This window comes from Podarcis filfolensis (genome assembly GCF_964270895.1).
Source record: "Podarcis filfolensis genome assembly, chromosome: 1".
In the NCBI taxonomy this organism is placed as follows: domain Eukaryota; kingdom Metazoa; phylum Chordata; class Lepidosauria; order Squamata; family Lacertidae; genus Podarcis; species Podarcis filfolensis.
Window position 1 is genome coordinate 85,760,824 of NC_139604.1, and position 22,488 is coordinate 85,783,311.

The window sequence follows — 22,488 nt, forward strand, 5'->3', positions numbered from 1 at the left end:
GAAAGGCTAAAATGCAACTGCCAATGATAAATTACCTCGGTAAATCCCAAGAAACTGACCATGTGTGTATAAGTGCAACTTGGAGTTTGTATGAATTATTGATTTTTAAAATGTGGGAAAGAGATCACAACATTACTTTTGAATTACTGAAGTTTTTATAATGCAACACCAATGCTTGTTCATGCTAATGTCTCCTCTAAAGGATTCTTGAACTGCTGAATCTAATGCTAAACCCTCTTTAGCATGGACTCTGAAAACCAGGCACAAGTTCTCATTTTGTAATTTGTTGTGAACTGCCCTGTGATCTATGGATAAAGGGAGGTATACTAACCAAACTAAACTAACTACTAACTAAATACATACATACATACATACATACATACATACATACATACTCTGTGGCAGCAGTCAAGGCAGTAATCTAGTAATCTAGAAAATCTGGCTTCCAGCTGCCATCCAAACATTGTTTGGAAATGGAAGAGTCATCAGAAGATACCTTCTGTTCAAGGTATGTTTTAGCCTGCTAGAATCTGCTGACGAGAGGGTCAGGCACCATCTCAAAAAGGAGACTTGATGCGGCAAAGCGTGTTCTCCATATTAATGAAAAGCAGGTCATAGCTCTCCAGGCTTCCACACACTGAGCTAAGGCCAATGTTCTAACGGTTCCATGAAACATTTTTGCATGGTGGATAAAACATAGCAAAAACAAAGTAGAGTGAACACTTTCATACACCAAACAACAACAACAACATTGTTGAGCATGGAAACAATAGTAATAATCATAATAATAATAATGATACAATAAACAGTTTAAATACTGTAATTATAATATATAATAATAATAATTTATTATTTATACCCCGCCCATCTGGCTGAGTTTCCCCAGCCACTCTGGGCGGCTCCCAATCAAGTATTAAAAACAATACAGTGTTAAATATTAAAAACTTGCAATTCTGTACCTGCAATTCTAGTCACCAGACACCTTAGATACCATATTTTTTGCTCTATAAGACTCACTTTTTCCCTCCTAAAAAGTAAGGGGAAATGTGTGTGCGTCTTATGGAGCGAATGCAGGCTGTGCAGCTATCCCAGAAGCCAGAACAGCAAGAGGCTGCACAGCGATCCCACTTGCTGTTCTGGCTTCTGAGATTCAGAATACTTTTTTTCTTGTTTTCCTCCTCCAAAAACTAGGTGCGTCTTATGGTCTGGTGCGTCTTATAGAGCGAAAAATACGGTATTTAAACAACATTCTTTCATATATTTTCCAAAACAAGATCATTGACCAGATTTCAAATACGTAAGACTGGTGTAACACAGGTTGATTTTTTCAACAAGAAAACAGAAGAAACAGAAAACTTTATAATGCTCCAAACCAACAACGCTATGCATCAAAGCTACAGATGAGATGCCATTGTGCAATCTTGTCTGAGATTCTTCATAAGCCACCACAACAAGCCCTTTCCTTCCTATTTAGCACTTCACTTTCCTCTCTCAACTTGTGAATAGCTAATTTGGATATCATATGCACACAATATGTTCTAGCTAGTTAATAAAATATTTTTAGTGCAAAACTGAAGGTTAGGAGCAGGTTAGGCCAGTAAGGTGGAACACATTCTCTTTTTACTTCGACAGATCCATTCTCATATGGCAAAGAGCCAAACCAGAAAAATGCTTCCTGTTCCAAAATCCAATATGTCTGAGACCATATCGTATTATATATCTAGCAGGACATTCTTGAGAGACCCCCAGCCAACTATCTGTTCCAACTGTCTTCCACAATTCTACTTGTGAAGTGAAACTTAACTACCTCAAATTATGTTGCATGCTAATTGGTGTTTAGAATTCTGCATGCTTTTAGAATTTGGTATTTATAAACAACAACAACAATGGAAAAAGGCAACTTTGAAAAACATGAATAACAGACAGTCTTTCATGCACAATCAAAATCACTTTATATCAAACAAGGGCGTACATTATTTTATGGTTCAACGCCTTTACATGTGCAGCACCATTAAATGCCGTAGTCCTGAAAAAAGGAAAGCATATTAAATGCTTCCTGCTTGCAGGGGGGTTGGACTATATGACCCTCGGGGGCCCTTTCAACTCTACAGTTTGATTCTGTTCTATTCCTCCATCTTAAGTTCAGAAACTTCTTTTCTTATTGCAATATATTTGCTGCTAAAGTGTATCTTTTCCTTCAAAACTAGACTACTGATATACATACAGTCATTTCTATCTAAAACGTTACAGCACAGAAATTCAGCTACCAGCCTTCATGATTATAAATAGGCTGCCAATCCAGGCAGCAGCAGCAGCTGTCTCCCACCACTTCACTTTTCACGCTTTCTCTGATTTCTTACATGATAGAGATTTCTGTATATATTTTTTTCCTTGTGTTATAAAAGATATGATATCCACAACAGGCACAATTACATTTGTTTTTATGATTATTCAAATCAAATTCCATACCAATCTGCCACTCTTTGTGTTGTTTGTGTACACACAGATTTACAGGCCTGCAAAATTGCATCATGAGTTATGAATTAAGCAGTCTGCATTATAATTCAGCACTCACACACAGCCAACCACGAAACTCGCCTTTCTAAAGGCACCTGAGCAACTGTTCCTTTTCTATCATGTGAAAAGCATTTAAACCATAAACACCAGGATTTTCTTTTAAAATTCATGTTCTTTATTTAACAGTAGCACAAACCAATGAGGTGAACTGATTTGCGTAAGAATTTGCAAACAGTAAAATGAAGCCAAGTGTGAAGCGTTTGTCATTTTATATTTTCATCACTAAAAGACTATGATTAAGCATTGGTTCTTGCAGCCCTGTGTATGTTGAAATGCAATAAACACCACCTACCATAATTAGCATTCAAAGAATATCCATTTTAAAGAATTATTCCTGTCTTTTTTCGTAGTTTCAGCATATAATTCATTCCATGAAAATGCTTAATAAGTAAAGTGGCTCATATTTTATTTTCTTGTTTGCTGCATATTAAATGTCATTACTCGGCCTGTTCTAGAATTTCACTTCCTGTAATGGTTGCTTCCCCTCATTTTTTCCCCCTTTCTCTGGCCAAAGCAAACCTAGTGTAGTAACAAATCTAACAAAGTATTGTATATGTGTCAGTTTTTAACGACAACTTTCATCATGGAAGGATTTTAAATTCTCAGTAAGTTTCATTCAATAGACTCCAATATTATCCTTACTGAAAATTACTTACGTAGCAAATATAATTTTCCAGGAGTTTATTTTAGTGAGTGGGACCACAGTTTAACACAAATGATGGCAAATACATATACGGATATGCTTCAATTCGTTAGTGTTTATTTTATCTCAACTAAGAAAATGAGGATGTCAAGATGAGACTATGAACAGATAAGCAGAAGGTTTTGCAAGTTTGATTTTTAATATGTCTCATTTCTGAAAGTGCAACTGAGATTTATTTTTTTAAAACAAAACGAAAGCTATACTAAAAATTGCACCTGCCATTTAAAGGTACCATCTCATCACAAGCTACTAGAAACATTCATCCAAACAGGTAAATTTTACATTGCTACCACAGGATAATCTGAACTTTTGTGGGGAAAAACACTGTTATAAAATAAAACACACAACCCCACCAGGTTCTGAGAAGCTTACAGTTCCAAATGTATTCAAATCTCAAGTGCTGCGCAATCGCTGTCCAAAAATAGTGAAAGAAGCCTGCATGTGCAATAGCAGATCCAAAAACAATTTGTAACACGTCAATTAACTCTGGAGGGGGTAAGGAACCCAGTGGCTGGATTACAGCCAATGTTTTACCTATATTCAAGGAAGAGAATAAACTCTATCCAGGTAACTACAGGCTCTGTTAGATTTAACTTAAGTGTCAGATGAAGTCTTAGAACAAAAAGTTATATAAGAAAATAGCAAAGACAATGCAAAGCAGCATGGGCTCACTAAAGATAGATCATGCCAAATTAATCGTGTACAGTACAGGGTTGGCACTAGACCAGTCAATTATTGAAAGCAGAAACTTTTTAGAACAGTAACAAAGGCTCAAACTACATGTTACTTTAAACAAGACATATCTGAACTACATACTTGGGATTTTATTTTTGTTTTCTTCATAAAAATCAGCCATGGGGCTCCTAATCCCGATCAGAACTACAGGATAAGGCAGGCAAGGAAATAAAATGTAATCCCTTTCCCCATGTTGTTCTCTCACTGGAAAAAAAAAAATCACACATAGCCCTTCACCCTATCTTCTTACAGAACAAGAAATGCAGGCCTATGGTGTAGAGCTTTTGCAATGATTGCTGAGAATTTATGTGAAGTACTCCAAGCCCATAAAATATGCTGCAAATATATTCTAGATGGTATTCACTCTAATTTAGAAAGTTTGCTGTTTTAGCAAAATAATTATCTCACTCCTTTGACCCAGGAGTGTGGACCTTCTGCCCCACCAGACCTCCCTGCTTGGCCCACCAGGTCATTTTGGCTAAGCCAAGCCCACCTGCCCCACATCAGACAGCTGGTGTGGGGCAGGCAGGTAAAGGAGCTGCAGGCAGTGCTATATTTATCAGCATTTTCCAAGCAACCAAGAACAAACTGGTTGTCAGGTGCTTGGGAGTCACTGCGTAAAGCACTTCACCAGCCCTATACTCAGTCTTTGGGAAGTCTTTGCATAAGGGACCTTGACAGGCATTGATCACCAGGTGTCGCTAGGATGTCAGATGATTTTGTCCCACCCCATCTATCAAGGTTGGATCACAGTGCTGGAGAGATTAAAAAAACTGGCCTGCCAAGCCAAAAAGGTTACCCATCCTAGCTTTAGTCTGTGCTGTAAACTTTGCAATATCTGTGTTACTTATTGTGTACTGAAGGCCTTTGAAACCCTGTTGTCAAAACAGAGTGTATATAATTTTTAAAATTGTTATCCTCATATTGCTAGTGAGGCCCTGAGGTTGAGACCTTAGTAATCTGTGGCTGAGGGGTAAGTGAATTGGGAACTTCCCAGCTGACACTTTTAGTCACTTGGTGCAATATGTGTGGCTTTCCCTTTTCTTGCTAAAGTTTCTAAAACCCATCAGGAGGCATTGGAAAATCCATGCCATCTTATGTGAAGCTTAAAAACTCATTTCTGTGGCATTCCTCCAAAGAATTTGGAATTCAGAAGCAGATCATCATGACAAATCAATGATAATTTTAATATCAACAACAACTACTACTACTACTACTACTATTATTAAAGGTAAAGGTAAAAGGTACCCCTGACCAACAGGTCCAGTCGTGACCGACTCTGGGGTTGCGCGCTCATCTCGCTCAAGAGGCCGGGAGCCGGCGCTTGTCCAAAGACAGCTTCCAGGTCACATGGCCAGCGTGACGAAGCTGCCAGCACTAGCGCAGCGCACGGAAACGCCGTTTACCTTCCCGTTAGAGAGCGGTCCCTATTTATCTACTTGCACCTTGGGGTGCTTTTGAACTGCTAGGTGGGCAGGAGCTGGGACCGAACGACGGGAGCTCACCCCGTCGCGCGGGGATTCGAACTGCTGACCTTTCGATCAGCAAGTCCTAGGCACTGTGGTTTAACCCACAGCGCCACCCGCAGTCCCTTCACTACTACTACTATAACTACTACACAAACTTGAGACTTTTCAGTGGTTTCTCAGTCAGGCTACCAAGCAGGACCACACCCACCTAAGTACATCAACACTTCACTGTGTGGTGTTCTTAGGCAATTCATGGTTTTCAACAACTCAACTTCCAACATGCTCCATCTTGGAATTCCTGACTTCCTACCTAGCATCATTCCAAGTAACCACACCTATGATACATACTTGAAAGAAATATATCTACCTCTATTTCTACTAATAAGAAAAATCTTTGGCCCCTTGAGCTTAAGTTATTTTACTTTAATTTGTTTTGACAGCAATTTTACAATAATGGCCTCAGGAGAAAGGCAGCCACATGAGTAATAGGTATACCAAATTACTTAATAGTCATAGATAAATGGAGACAAAGTACTACTTGAACTGCTGTGAGAAAGTTTTCAGACAATCTGGTATATAACATTTCCGGGATGAAATTTGCTCACAAAGACCAATGTGCCTTTATGAAGAATTAGTACCTGAATTTGCTTGTTTTCTCTGCCCTCATAACTTTTTCCTTTTGTACTGTGTCTATCATATTGCAAAGTGACTGTGTTTTTAAAATCATTACAAACATTAGATATTTCTAAATATAAAGAACATCCTATATGCCAGGGTAGGGAACCTCTTCTAGCTGGTGGGTCAGTTCCTTATCTTCCCAACTGTGATGGCCCATATTTGACAGGTGGGCATGATTTGAGGGAAACTGTATTGTGGGCCAAACTAGTAAGTTTTGCACATGGGCTGGATGTTCCTCATCCCTGCTGTATACTAATGGAAAACTTATTCAGCAAATGTAGATTCTTATGGACCAAAAAGTGCAAGCTCAATAGAACCCACGGCTAGCTTTAATCAGCCATGAAATGCAAAGGTTTTGAAAGCACATTCTGACATGCCCCTTGTCAGTGTCACCAGCTTGCAAAAACTGAAACCAATCCTACAAAGAAAAGCTAGGTGGAACATTGGAAATCTTACTCTTTGGAGCAGAAGCAGCGGGATACAGCTTTTTCAGTAAATGAATAAATGCAAAAACACATTCCAAACAAAGTCAGTTTAGTGAGTCAAAAAATCCAAATTGCCTAATGAAAGTAACTGCAAGCACTTGCAATTTTCTTTTTACCAGTTTTGTCAAAGAAATGTGATTTCCAACACACTATCTTTTCTGCACATATATGATGCAAATTGTTGGTTGGTGTTGCCTCTCATTCAAAATCAACCAAGTTTTATGACCCCTTTGGCCCACTTTATGCCACAATGCATTTGTTGAAAGTGCCACAAAACTCTTTGGTTTTTGTTTTCTGGAACAGACTAACACAACTCGCATCCTCTAAGAAGAATGGATAAAACAGTATTTGCAACTTATTTCACACTTACAAAGAAGTTCAGTATTAGATATATATTTAAATTGACTTAAAGTTAATACAGGCACAAAGGGACGCGGGTGGCGCTGTGGGTAAAAGCCTCAGCGCCTAGGACTTGCCGATCGAAAGGTCGGCGGTTCGAATCCCCGCGGCGGGGTGCGCTCCCGTTGCTCGGTCCCAGCGCCTGCCAACCTAGCAGTTCGAAAGCACCCCCGGGTGCAAGTAGATAAATAGGGACCGCTTACTGGCGGGAAGGTAAACGCCGTTTCCGTGTGCTGCGCTGGCTCGCCAGATGCAGCTTTGTCACGCTGGCCACGTGACCCAGAAATGTCTCCGGACAGCGCTGGCCCCCGGCCTCTTAAGTGAGATGGGCGCACAACCCTAGAGTCGGACACGACTGGCCCGCACGGGCAGGGGTACCTTTACCTTTACCTAATACAGGCACAAGTAGATATAAATACTGCCAAACCATTTCCCAGGCCTGGAATAGCAGTCACGCATCACAAACGACCAAACAGGGCCATTTAAAAACAAACAAAACCTTGACCCACTTTCATAAGTCAGCAGCAGCTTTCCCCTTTTGTTGAAGTATGAATATTTAAATCAAAATGATGACTTCAGAAAATCCAGTCTGCATATTATATTGCTCATGTACTGCTGATCTGGAAAGATTGCACTGCCATACAACAGCCCTGACATTAATGTTTCACTTAGGAGTCTTGGAGGACAGTATACTAATAATGTAACCTACTCTCAGTCTACAAATGGGGAGACAGGAGTTATGTTGGTAAAAAAGCAAGGATGACAGATTGCAGCAAGAATGTCATCAATTGTGTCTCTCCACCCTGCACAAATAGAGAGAAGCAACATCTTTCCACTTGATCTTAAGGAAAAGTTGACATGGGAGAAGGTAGTCCCTAGGTGGTCAAGCAATTTTCTTTCAACTGACAATATTCAAGAAACTAAACAGAAAATAATGAACCAGGGTATAACATGCTTGAAACATTTTTTATTGATTAAGTTTCTGTTTGTATATGGCACTCTGTTGTCCTATTAAGAACATGCCACACCTCACACCAGCTATTATCAGGTCATGAAACCACCATTTTCTAAGTCTTCAGCACTGAGACCCTTCTGTATGCAGAATCCCCACAGCCTAGTGCTATGAAATAATTTACCTAAATTTACCGATTATAAAATGTCTCCTGGAAGTATAGAACAAACCAAAGCAGCAATGGCACCAAAATTTGGAATCGAGCCATTATGCTCAAATGCTTCCTGAAGGTCAGGCCTGGTTCCCAATTGACTATTTCCTTGGCTGCATCTGAACCTGGTCAGTGTTCAGATGAGTTCCACTACTGCTAGGCAGCTGATAAATGAGTTCCTAATCCATCATCACCCAATGTGTTAAGCAGAGAGGCATTGGGAACTATTTCCTGAGTTCCCAAGCAGAATGGATCATTTGAGCACACTCAGAAGGATCCAAGAATGCCTATGCCTTCAAAAAAATGAGGCTTCTGTAGCTACAGAAGCCATCACAGCAACTCTATTGCCCCTCTTCGCTGAGGTAGGTTGTGGGATAGAGGGCTGGCTAGATGCTGAGGTAAGTTTCTCAAAGTTTTGTTTTGGATTGTTATGGAAAGTGCTTAGAAAGAGTCCCAGCATGTTTCAAAGTGGTTCAGAAAATCAAAATTGATTATGAAGTGCCCAGCCATCACTAAATCTGCTAGAACAATGTCTTCACACCAGCTCTGGACAGTGTCTGCCTTACTGTTGGATTCCTTGGCCTTCCTCTGATGGAACCATCCTCCCAGTTACTGCAAGGCTGAGCTATATTGCCTCCTTGATTGAACTGTAGTGTAGTTTGGTCATGTCCTTCATCTCTAAAGTCAACATTATGAATAACTACTCCAGGAACAGTGACAGACTCCCTGCTGCTGCATTTGCCCTTCTCCGCCCCTCTTTGCCAATACTGCTACTATAAGTTGCCCTCTCCCATGGGAGCAGGGACAAAGCTGAATGTGCAACTTGAGATGCTCACACTCACTCACTCTCCCCTTCCTTTCTACCCCTTTTCTAGCCTTAAAATAGCTAAAAGCTCTAAAGCTAAAAAGCATCCACACATGCTGCCATCGTAGTGCTTGTTCTGTGCTGAACAGGGTGGCTATGTGTGGTGCTCTATTCCTGCTGCCACTTCCCAGCAGGTATTAATGAGTCAGTATCAGGCAATTATAGTAGCAACTGGACCAGCTGAAAAAGTCAGGAGCAGCACTCTAAGCAGGAAACTGAGTTGTCACAGGTAAGAATGGCAAGTGCCAAATTACAATACTGTCTAAAATACAGAGGTAAAGTTCCAGACTGGAAAACTAACTACAGAATAAGGTAAGGGTAATTAGGTCCAGTCATGACTCTGGGGTTGCGGCGCTCATCTCGCTTTATTGGCCGATGGAGCTGGCGTACAGCTTCTGGGTCATGTGGCGCACAGAAACGCTGTTTACCTTCCCGCCGGAGCGGTACCTATTTATCTACTTGCACTTTGATGTGCTTTCGAATTGCTAGGTTGGCAGGAGCAGGGACCAAGCAATGGGAGCTCACCCCGTCGCGGGGATGTGAACCACCGACCTTCTGATCTGCAAGTCCTAGGCTCTGTGGTTTAACCCACAGCGCCACCCATGTCCCAACTACGGAATAGATGGGCCCAAATAATGAACTACTTGTTCAAATCCATTTCCCACAAATACTTTAGTGAAAAGTAATGTTTTTAAAATGTAATTACTTCCTAAGAAAATAATTCAAAAAGAGAGCCTTGACTTGTGGCTCAGTCAACAAGTCCATGTATATAACATGTTCCCATGCAGAGACAAATTCTGTCCATTTGTTACGTCAATAACTGCTCCGCAGAGAACAATGAAAGTTCTGCCGAATATACTTTCTTTTGCAGCAATCTACTCGAAATTCAATTTAATCCTAAAGGGAAAAAACAGCTTTAACAAAACGTTATGATCCTATGAACTCAAGAGCAGCATTAGCTAGGATGTTCAGGTCAGGTTTTCTTCAGAAGAATTCACTATGAGCTCCCATGAAGAGCTTGATTACTAACATTTTATGCAAGTCAATGGATCACTTTGAGATTATTTCATTTTCAGAAAGAGATTCTTTTAACAGTCACACACATTCACTTCCAACATAGTATAATTTGATGAAATGAGTCCTCAATATGTTCTTGCTGTAATGTTCTGCTCACAGAGAAGCCAAATTAAGCACCAAAAGGTTGAGATGACGTTTGAAACACTTGACCAGTTAGAGTTTTTGACCAGATAAAGAGTTTTCGAAAACTAAAATTGTAATATTTACTCCTCATTGAAAATAGTTCACCCCCTTCTTGCACACATGAGATCATGGCCAGAAAGTAAGTGCTTTCTGCATAGTGCTACAGTTCATTCATTACTTCTCTTGAAGTATATGGTAGAAAAATCTAATAAAAATGATAATACTCCTTTAAACTGCAAATAGAAGCTGTAAGGAGAAATTTATTTTTCACTTGCCAAATGTCATACAGGTCACTGATTCGTGTAAACGAATTCTGTATAGATCTACACTCATAGTGTCGCCAGAATAAATATGTCAAGTTAACTTCTATGTAGTTTATTTCAAATATCAGCCACGCTATTATATTATGCTAAAGAAAAAGGTGTGATTCACTGTACCAATTCTTAATACACCAGAAGCTGAAAGAAGTTCCTTTGGCTTGCCTTAGCCCATCAATTTGTATATATAACGTCACTTCTTTCAAGACTTAAATACATGCAATCTCAATAATTTCAATGAATTTATGTTGCTTACATATGTTTGGGGCCCAATGTACAAAACCTATTTAGGAACTATTATCTTATTTAAAAAATCCTAATGTCACAAGAAAAAATATAGAGCTTTTTTTGTAGATACAAAAAAATAGATGTTGATACTTTAGGTCAACTGAACTACACTAATTCTGTTTACAGATGCTGAAGAAAAGCCTTCAAAATGTAATATTCTGGCCCAGCACAGTGAATTTCAGAAAGTAGCACTCTAAAGGGGAAATGGAGATAATGATTTCCCAAATGATCTTGACAACATAGCATCTTGGTCTGTCTGCACCCAGACAATCATGGAGATTAAATCACCCAGTGCAGGAAAGGATTTCTATCAAAGATAAATAAAACATGGGGGTGTCAAAGCAATACCTCTATTGCCCCCATTTCCCAAAACTGATGTAACCCAAGGATAGGGCAGGGCCAGTTCCCTTAAGCCAGGGTAGGAAATCTTTTTTTCTGTTAAAGGCTGAATTTCCTCAGAGATAATATACTGAGTGGCCATATGCCAGAGGTCCACAGGAGTAGGGTCCAAGGTGGGCAGGCACACACACTCTGCCAAGAAACAACAGTAGAAAACAACTTCCCCAAGCAAAGTGATCCTTGTTTCTTCACGCACCCCCACCTCACAACTTCCACCAGCTTAATAGGAATCTGCCCATGGCCACCTGACATTGGTCAGGGAGATTAATAGGTAAACAGGATTATGTGTCCATGCATACAATGATGTGCAGGTGTGATCTGTTGATATGAGCACATACTTGAGAATATTCCTCTATGAATGTGTGGCTCTGTATGAATTCAGCATACATATGTATCTTGGCTCATGGCAGGATGAGGAGCAAAACTTTAATTCCTCCCTTTGTCCTCAACCTTCTACCTATCCCACATGCCTTTGCTTGTGGACTTTTGAAAATAGGTCCCAGAGATCAACTGCAGGTTGCATAGAATGGGATGGCACATAAGAATGGAATTTCTCCTCCTTTCAGACCATTCTTATATACATTCTAGCGGCAGCTAGACTGATGACTGGGAGTGGCCGCCGAGACCATATAACACCGGCCTTGAAAGTTGGCTCCCAGTACGTTTCTGAGCACAATTCAAAGTGTTGGGGCTAACCTTTAAAGCCCTAAACAGCCTTAGCCCAGTATAACTGAAGGAGCGTCTCCACCCCCATCGTTCAGCCCAGACACTGAGGTCCAGCTCCAAGGGCCTTCTGGCGGTTCCCTCCCTGCGAGAAGTGAGGTTACAGGGAACCAGGCAGAGGGCCTTCTCGGTAGTGGCGCCTGCCCTGTGGAACGCCCTCCTATCAGATGTCAAAGAAATAAACTACTATTTGACTTTTAGAAGACATCTGAAGGCAGCCCTGTTTAGGGAAGTTTTTAATGTTTGAAGTTTTATTCTGTTTTTAATGTTCTTTTGCAAGCTGCCCAGAGTGGCTGGGGAAACCCAGCCAGATGGACGGGGTAGAAATAACAATTATTATTAAATTATTATTACTCTTTCCATCCACCCCAATTTGCAAGTCCCAATTTCATAATATCAAATCCAATTCTCAACAATATTATTCAAACCTGAAATAAGTTTGGGTACTTGCCACTTTCATATAGAGGATAAAGGACAATTTTGTAGAAAAATAATGGATTCCCCCCCCCTAAAAAGGGGAGGGGGGAAGCTTGAGACAAATTGAGGCTGCAATCTTGGAAAACTTTCCCGTTTCATCATTATATTGTAAATTTATGTAGTGATGTATTCTTTCCCCCTCAATGTTTATATTTAGATTAAACAATCATGGGTATTCACTGACAGTTTAGAGAAGGTAAAGCTGTTTAACTTTATTTGTGTCAACAAACTTTGTGGGGAACTTTGCAAGTTGTTGTTTTTTTAAGTCACTAAGTTATTTTTGTGCATAATTATATGCCACTAGTATATATCTCTGCACTGCCAGTGGCACTGAGGAGCCACTGGATCCAAACATCTCTGTCCTAGAGCCAGAGGGCTCAACATCAGTCATTTGGGAACCATCCCAACCGCCTAATAACAGGAACTGGCAGGATCTAGCTGCACTTAGGAAGCGGGAGGGGCATGTGTGCTCATTTGCCTAGATCAGGGTCTGTCAGAGGCAGAAAGGGGTGGAGCTTCCAGCTCATAATTAAACTAAGCGGTTTCACAGCTGGAACAACCATTCCCTCCAAGCTCAGCATTCCTGACTGTGGAAACTGTCAGTTATATTCTATAGCATATGAAGAACCACTGTTGCAGACATTATTATTAATCCTTCCTCAATTTATTTTCCTAATCAAGTGTATAGTAGACAGCCTCAACACAAATATATTACAGTATTCAGAAAGCGTTACATTGAGCAAGTCCTAAACCAACAAATTAACATGCTCTTGAATAAGCAAATCTATAGTCACAAGTAGTATTCATATTGCATTTCTTGTGCACTAACAGTACACAGAATGTACTGACAAGACTTCATTGGGAAAGATCCATCCAACTTAGAATTCATTCCTCTCAAAATACAGTAGTCAAACACAAGTGAAGAAAAGCAATTAAAAGAAGCACAGAAATTGAAAACTCATCTTAGGTGTGGTGGTTGAAAAAGTCAGGTCTGTTTAACTTTATTAAAACCACAGCAAAAAAATAAAGGAAAATTACTATACAAACACAGCATAAGAGACAATAGTATACTGGAGGGAAGGTTTATTTAAGTTGAAAGTGACCACGGTAGAAGAATAAATATATTAAATAAGTTTAGATTGGAAACAATAAGGAGGTTTCTAAAACAAGTAAAGATGTAACAACCTGCCCAATTCTAAAACCTCAGATTGAATCATTTATTCAAATATTTCTATCCCATTTCTCAAAGACTCTTGAGGTAGCTAACTACATACACAATAAATATTTAAAACAGAATAAAAGCCAGACATTTTGTTCCACAAAGCAGATCCAGCAGAGGCTCCCATTTAAGGAAATGGAAATGGAGGCCTTTCCCCATGCAACCCACAGTGCCGCCACCCCATGCCAACCCTCCAGAGCAGATTTTATAAAAATGCAGGGGGAAGGGGCAATTGGTGAAACCGCCACCTCTCCTCTGCCAACAGAAGCATACTCTGTTAGCAGAGTTCCACTCTAGTAAGGCAGAATCCATACCATTTATCTAGCGTTATGAAATAGATTAAAAATAAAATAAAATCTCTATCCACTTTCTCCATGAAATGCATAAATAAAGGGGGCACTTCCTGCTTCCCACTGCAAGCATGGTGGAATCACAGGTGCTCCTAAATAGTGAGGCATGTAACAGGTGACTGTTCCTATTTGAGCATGCCTGTAACTATAGATGGCAGCCAATAAGAGAAGTTTTCTCTGGTGCTAAATTTGTCTGACCACTACAGAGTAGGGTGTAAGCAGCCCTCACTTGCTTATAAATAATACCATAATGAAATGTAAAAAGTAAGTTGCCATTGAGACACACTGGCATTCTTGGAATCATGGAATATTCAACAATATCTACGTTGTCAAGCAACATGCAGTCAACTTACTGGCATGGAACACTTCAGAGACTCACACATGAGAACTTAGAAATATGAAAATTAGAATAGCCTCCCCTCTCTAAAAGACGACAGCAAAACCCCCTAATTGCTATAATATACTGTTATTTGGATAGATTTACACAAGCCTATGTTACTTCAATCAAGTGCCTCAGTCAGATCCTGGTTATTCTGTCATCAGCTATGAGCAGTCAACTTTATGTTCCCTCATGCAGTCTACCTGACCCATATTTCTTACAGAAGGGAGGACTTCTAACTAAATACTATTCTAACCTTGATCTTTGACCAGTAAAGTGAAAGCTTTAGAGACCTTATGACTCTTCCTAAAGCTAACTGTAGTTATGGGCCCCACCAGCCCTACCTTGGTTGATGGAAACCAGGGCAACAGTATGTAATTCCAACAATGTTAAATACAAGCAACACTGTTTGAAGTGCTTTCCATCAGAAAAGTTCTCTTAGGGGGCAGAATGTCAGAAAGCATTGGAACACATGGCTTTTCTACAGGCTTCGTGCTTTCAAAGAAAAAAAGCAAGAAAGTAGCCCACTCAGTTCCAATAACTGCCATGGTCTCTCTCAGCCTTTCCATTGCAATAGCTTGTTATTTGCTGCTCTTCCTTTTCTTCAAGGTCAGAATTTTCTTTATTATGATTCTGCTTTTGAGACCAGAAATTCCCAAATGCTTCCAGTGAGGGAGTAGCCTGTTTCTTCATTTGCTTTTCCCCTTTCTTCTGCAGGAAAAATGACCTGTTAATGAATTTTGCAATACCTGATTAGAGTCACTAAATACCATCATGATTAATAGTGATGGTCTAAAACATCTTGCCCAGATAAGCAAACCTGAAAAGATGGGTATTAGAAAATGAGATCACTGCAAATCTAAAACTATGAATTTTCTTGCATAGAACATTTTTAATCAAGAAGAAATACTATAATGGAGTCTCAATGAATCTACCCTGCCAGTGTTCAAACAGCCCATATACTTCCACCCAAATCTGGGTAATTCTCCCCTCTCACAGAAGGTGCTTGTGACAGGCAATGCATTCAGAGGGAGAGGGAAAATTACGTTGCACACATGGCATTTGCAAAGGCACCCTTTGGATCCAATGCAATGTTTCTATTTACATTCGTGGAAATTTTGGGAAGCTTTTAGTACCAACATTTATTGCATCACTGCAGGTACAAGTAACAAGCAAATATTTACAATTAATTTTCAGACAGACAAAACTTAACCCAGGCAAAATCTGTATTATTTTCTCCCTAGTCATAGTCTCCACTGACAAAACTGACAAACACCATTAGACCAAACAGAAAACACAGCATACAAGTTGTCTTTTGCTGATTTAAAGCGCAAAGACAGCAACAGCTACAGCTGAAAGCATATTGAAAGAGTAATGCTTGTTCCTGCTGTGCTAGTCATGTGAATGTGTTTCTGTATCTCATAATTATCTGAACATGATCACCCATGGCAAAAAATGTTGCTACATCTGGCAGCTACTGTTCTTCCCTACAAGGGCCAAGGCAGTGGTCTAAAGGCACGTAGTGCAGCAACCTTTCTGAAGCTAAGCAGGTCTGTTTAGTGCACAAAGATGACAGAGCACCTGGGAAACCTATATATGCTGCTCACAATTATTATTAAAGAGGTGAGATGTTCGTATGCATTTTTGTTGTGTACAAATCTTTAAAAATAATTAGAGTATGTAATAGGTACAGCACAAACAGAAAAAGAACAAGGCAGGTAGATGTGCACAGCAAGGGTGCTGTTTTTTTCTCAAATGTGGCCAATACAAGCAGTAAAAATTCAAGGGAGAAACCTTGCCACGAGTGTCTTTCACATCAGTGGCTAACACCACTTGTAAGAATTCCAGAACAGAGGGGGACTCTACCCAGTGGCAACTGGTAACATTCTGACTTGCAATTACACATGTGCAGAGTGCCACTGCCTCCTCCTCTCTAAAAACAAACATACACATCCATTATTCTCTGCACATCTAAGGAAAGGGAATGAGATTCCATGTAAGAAGACCCACGTACGATTTTCAGGCAAGACTGACTCCATACCTCTTGTTTAGAAATTAAGCCATACCACATGACACAAGGTTTTGAATTTGGTTTCATTTGAGCCAGAGCACATCAGAACATATCTGCATGCATGGCTCAGTCCTGCTCATGTGCAGAGTTCATCACATCAGACTTATTATACTCAACCTCTATTACGTCTGAGATTTAGGAGAGCATCTTCCAGGTGTAGGGAAGGATGTGGGGTCATATCCAGACAGTATCAGAGCCCAAAAGTTTTCTTTTAGAAATTCACTGACAAACTCACAAAAGAGCAAGGCAGAAATAATAGTGGCAGGGTTCCTTTGCATTCAATATGCATTCCTTGCCAGGGGTTCCCACACGCTTTTTTCTGGAAATACTCTGGGAAATACTCTGGAACTGGACATGGCCCAGATCTACTTTAGTAATCATAATAGTAATAATTTATTACTTATACCCCACCCATCTGGTCGGGCCTCCCCAGTCACTCTGGGTGGCTTCCAACAACCTTACCTGCCCTGTCCCACCCGCAACAGCTGCTGCAGCTTTTAATAAGTGAATTTGGGAAAATGCTTAATACAGAGTTTGTTGCAACACATACACAAGCCATCCCACCATTTCTACTTCCAATTCCCCAATTTTTTAAAAAGCAAGATAATTAAGTAAAAAAGTGGATATTTATAACAGAAAAAGACCCACTGTTGCTTGCTTGTTCTTCTAGCAAGGTCACAAAACAAATACTGGATTAAATGAAAAGAAAGGCCCTCAGAGTAAGAAGCACTCCCTGCTAATTCTTGGGCCTTCAAGAAAACAGCTCTGAGCATACTTAGAACCAATTTATGGTTCTGTTAGGCCAATGCCACCACCCCACTGGGCTGTTTCTGAAGCAATTCTGACTCCTGTGCTGGATAGAGAGTTGATTGACAGAAATGCCTCCGTATATTAAAGGGAGCAAAAAATGTGTTTGGGACAGGAAAGAGTGTGTGGCTTTGAAATTTCGAGGAGGATTTAAAAAAAAAAAAAGCTTTACATTTTCTCTGGGAAGGCTATGCCCCAGTGGACCTGCCTTCCCTGACTATATTCATTGCCTCTTATATGTGAGTCAGCTCTAAGGACATACAGAAGTGGTGCAGCGGTATGTTTCTTTTAAGACATCAGCATTTTTTGTTGTGTAAATAGCAGCACTGGGACTACAGTGGTACCTCGGGTTACAGACACTTCAGGTTACAGACACTTCAGGTTACAGACTCCGCTAACCCAGAAATAGTACCTCGGGTTAAGAACTTTGCTTCAGGATGAGAACAGAAATTGCACGGCAGTTGCAGCGGGAGGCCCCATTAGCTAAAGTGGTACCTCAGGTTAAGAACAGTTTCAAGTTAAGAACGGACCTCCAGAACGAATTAAGTTCTTAACCCGAGGTATCACTGTATGGGGAGTGGGAAGGGGAGTTTTAACTCTTTCTCCCCCTGCTTGTTCCTATAAACATGCATCTCCATAGATGCTGTTTGCTTTTCAAGAAAAGCCTCCAATGGCTGCTCAGGTTTCTCCTATTCACATCATTAAAAAGGCGCATGTTGCAATTCATGTAACTACATCACATCTAGTTTGGCCCTTAGTATTCAAGCTTTCACACTAGTCAATTCTTCCTTCTTCCTTCCTAAAAAGTTGATGCGTATTTCTTAAAAACTGAATCCCCTTTTACCAATGTAGTATATCTCTTAAATACTAGGCTCAAGAAGTTTCCTTTAAAGCATAATTCCTGGGAGAGGGGAGAGAGAACAGGCCTTTTGAGGCAACTAAAAACTAATTAACTTATTTCTTGTCTAGGGCAAGTGTTCTGAAAAAGCACTAGACTGCATTTGGGTTGCGGGATGCCCTGAGCTTTACAAAAGTACGAACTCAGAAGAGACAGTGGCTTAAGTGAATCAGTACACTCCAGGAGAACTGAAGTTCAGTCAGAGGCAGCATTCAAAAAACCCCAGGTGCCCGGTGTGTTTTGTGACTGGTACAGGTCCAATTGTGACCACATGGAGATCTCTGGATGCCAGGTTGGCAACTGACATCTCCATCTGGCTAACTCCTCCAGCTTTCTTAAGCTTTCTTAACCCGAAGAGCTCATTTGTTGATTTATATCCCACCTTCTTCTCTAAGGAGTATGTGGTTCACCCCGTCCTCAGTAAATCCCTACAACAACCCTGTGAAGTAGGTTAAGAGGAGATTTGAACCCTGATCTCCCAGGCACTAGTCCAACACTCTAACCAGTACATCACACTGGCTTCCAAAAGTACTTATGGAGCAGCTATATAAATTAAGTAGGTAAATAAAATATAAGCGAAGCAAAACGTCAGTTAGAGAGAAAGACATGAAATATTTTCCTTGAAGCTTAAATTTCTATTATTCTGGGTTGTTTTATTTGACGTTTTAAAGTATTGCAAACTGCTTTGATATTTTTTCTTTAAAATATAAAGTGGCATAGAAATGAAATGGATAACAACAACAAATCACATTGCAAAAAAAGGTGCCTAAACATTCTATTGTGGCAATCACAACCTAGGTTTAAAGTGCTTAGCTTATTTGGTACTTAGCTTATACAGTGGTACCTCTGTTTGTGAACGGGATCCGTTTGCAACCTGAGAGGAACGCAACCCGAGTCTGCGCAAGTCACGATTTGCCGCTTCTGCGTATGCATGTGACGTCATTTTGCGCATCTGCCCATACAGCGAAACCACGGCAGAAGTGGGGAACTTCCAACACAGGGGCCAATTTGGCCCCACCAGGGGATCCCATTTGGACTGTGAGACCACTTCCCCTAAGCTGGTGCATTGGGACCCACTAGTGCAGAGCTTTCTAAACTGTGTGTCAAGACACGTTAGTGTGTTGGCTGCAGTATGTAGGTGTGTGGCACGAACGCTCCCCATGCTCCTCCAGGGACTGGAAAGAGGTTAGTTTAACCTCCAGTTTGCTAGTAAAACTAAATTACTGTGTCACGAAATGATGCATGTCTAAGAAGTGTGTCACCGACATGAAAAGTTTGGAAAGCTCCACACTAGTGGGTCGCAGTCTGACCCAAGGTGGGTAATATAAATAACACTATTGCCATGTAAATACATGGTAAAAGGTTAAGAAATGGGTCCCCAAATGCATGTTTAGGTCAAAAGTGGATCCAGGATCTGAAAGGTCTGTAGATATCTGCTCTAAACCACACACCCCGCCTATCTGATGATGCCAATGATTTCATCAGCTGATGGGCGGAATCTTCTTGGAAAGCTTGTCCTGCACTGATTTCTTCAGCCTCTGAAAAGGATCAGCAGAATCCAGTGGAAATTAGAAAATGCTTCCAGAGGTACTTTAAACAGTTATATACACAAGGGCCACAGAAAGAGTTTGATATAGACCAATTCTTGAAAACAAATGGACTACAAAAAATCTCTCAAGAAAATAAGTTAATGTTGAACTATAAAATAACAGAACAGGAGGTGGAAGGTGTCATCCAGAATATGCAGTTGGGCAAATCTCCAGGGCCGGATGGTTTAACCTCAAAATATTATAGATCTTTGAAAGACTGGATAATTCAACCACTAAAGGAGGTTTGCAATGAAATTTTGGAGGGGGAAAAAGCGCCAGAGTCGTGGAAGGAAGCCTATATTACACTTATACCGAAAAATGAGTCTGAAAAGACACAGCTTAAGAACTACCGTCCCATATCCCTGCTTAATGTGGATTATAAAATTTTTGCAGATATTTTGGCTAAAAGGCTAAAAAAAGTATTAGTGGAGGAGATACATAAAGACCAAGCTGGCTTTCTCCCAGGTAGAAACTTGTCTGACAATACAAGGAATATAATTAACATTTTGGAGAAGTTGCAAGTGAACATTAATACTAAAGCAGTCTTAATCTTTGTAGATGCGGAGAAAGCCTTTGATAATATTTCTTGGAGTTTTATGAAGAAAAATCTTCAGGGGATGGGGGTTGGTCAAGGGTTTGAAAATGGTATAAGTGCAATTTATTCAGAACAAAAGGCTAAACTAATAGTTAATAACGTGGTGACAAAGGAATTTAAGATAGAGAAAGGGACACGACAAGGCTGCCCAATTTCCCCATTGCTTTTTATTTCGGTCCTGGAGGTTTTGCTAAATATGATCAGAAGGGACCGTTTGATTAAAGGTATACAGGTCAGAGCCAAACAGTACAAATTGAAAGCTTTTGCAGATGACTTAGTACTGACGTTACAGGAGCCAGAATCTAGTACTAAAAGAGTATTAGAACTGATTCAAGAATTTGGTCATGTGGCAGGATTTAAGTTGAACAAGTTAAAAACTAAAGTTCTTGAGAAAAACTTAACACCGATTGAGAAAGAGAAGTTTCAGAAGGAGACAGGTTTAACATTGGTTAAGAAAGTAAAATACCTGGGGGTTAATATGACCGATAAGAACTTAAACCTATTTAAAGACAATTATGAGAAATGTTGGTCAGAAGTGAAAAAGGATCTAGAAATATGGTCAAATTTGAAGCTTTCCTTGTTAGGTCGAATTGCTGTTATAAAGATGAATGTATTGCCAAGAATGTTATTTTTGTTTCAATCATTGCAAATTTTGGACAAAGTGGACTGTTTCAAGAAGTGGCAGAGAGACATTTCTAGATTTGTTTGGCAGGGCAAGAAGCCCAGAATAAAAATTAAAATACTAACTGATGTAAAGGAAAGAGGTGGATTTGCCCTGCCAGACCTTAAACTCTATTATGAATCAGCAGCATTCTGCTGGTTGAAAGAATGGCTGCTTCTTGAGAACACAGACATTTTGGATTTAGAAGGTTTTAATAATGTTTTTGGGTGGCATGCATATTTGTGGTATGACAAGGTTAAAGCACACAAAGCATTTAAAAATCATATTGTCAGGAAAGCATTGTTTAATGTCTGGATAAGATATAAGGACTTACTTGAAAATAAAACCCCAAGGTGGTTGTCACCGATGGAAGCAAAGGCTCAGAAAAAGCTCAATATGGAGGCCAAATGGCCGAAATATTGGGAAATTTTGGAACAAGAAGGAGACAAATTGAAATTGCAGAGTTTTGAGAAATTAAAAGATAAAGTGCGAGACTGGCTTCACTATTATCAAATAAGGGAGGCTTACAATTTGGACAAAAAATTGGCTTCCAGGTGGAAAAATCAAAATTGGAAACAGAACTGTTAGATCCCAAAACAAAGATACTTTCAAGAATGTATAACTTGCTGTTGAAATGGAATACTCAGGATGAAACGGTTAAATCTGCTATGATTAAATGGGCACAAGATGTTGGACATAACATTATGTTTGCTGACTGGGAACAGTTGTGGATCACAGGTATGAAATTTACGGCATGTAATGCCTTAAGAGAGAATATTATGAAAATGATATACAGGTAGTACATGACACCAGTCAAGCTTGCAAAAATCTATCATTTGCCCGATAATAAATGTTGGAAATGCAAAGAAAATGAAGGTACATTCTTTCACCTTTGGTGGACGTGCCCAAGGATAAAGGCTTTCTGGGAAATGATATATAACGAAATGAAAAAGCTATTTAAATATACCTTCCTGAAGAAACCAGAGGCCTTTCTCCTGGGCATGGTCGGCCAATTGGTGTCAAAGAAGGATAGAACTTTCTTTATGTACGCTACAACAGCAGCAAGAATACTCATCGCAAGGTATTGGAAGACACAAGATTTACCCACCCTGGAAGAATGGCAGATGAAAGTGATGGACTATATGGAACTGGCGGAAATGACTGGCAGAATCCGAGACCAGGGAGAAGAGTCGGTGGAAGAAGATTGGAAGAAATTTAAAGACTATTTGCAGAAACATTATAAAATTAATGAATGTTAAAATGATGTTGGATTGAAATCAAGCGGCCTTAGCAACAAGGTTAATAAGGATATGTAAAAATGGATTGATAACGGATGAAAATATAAAGTTATAATATGTTGAGATATAGAGTTAAGATAAAAGAAAGAGGGTAAGGATTTGCTGAATTAACCATGCGAACAGGAATACAAAAAAAGGGGGTG

The 22,488-nt window shown here is 39.9% G+C and overlaps 1 protein-coding gene across 5 annotated transcripts in view; it reads right to left on the reverse strand.

Annotated features, from left to right (window-relative positions):
* The window catches only part of PHF21A (PHD finger protein 21A), a 132,300-nt gene that overhangs the window by 53,347 nt on the left and 56,465 nt on the right, over positions 1 to 22,488 (reverse strand). The window lies entirely within an intron of this gene.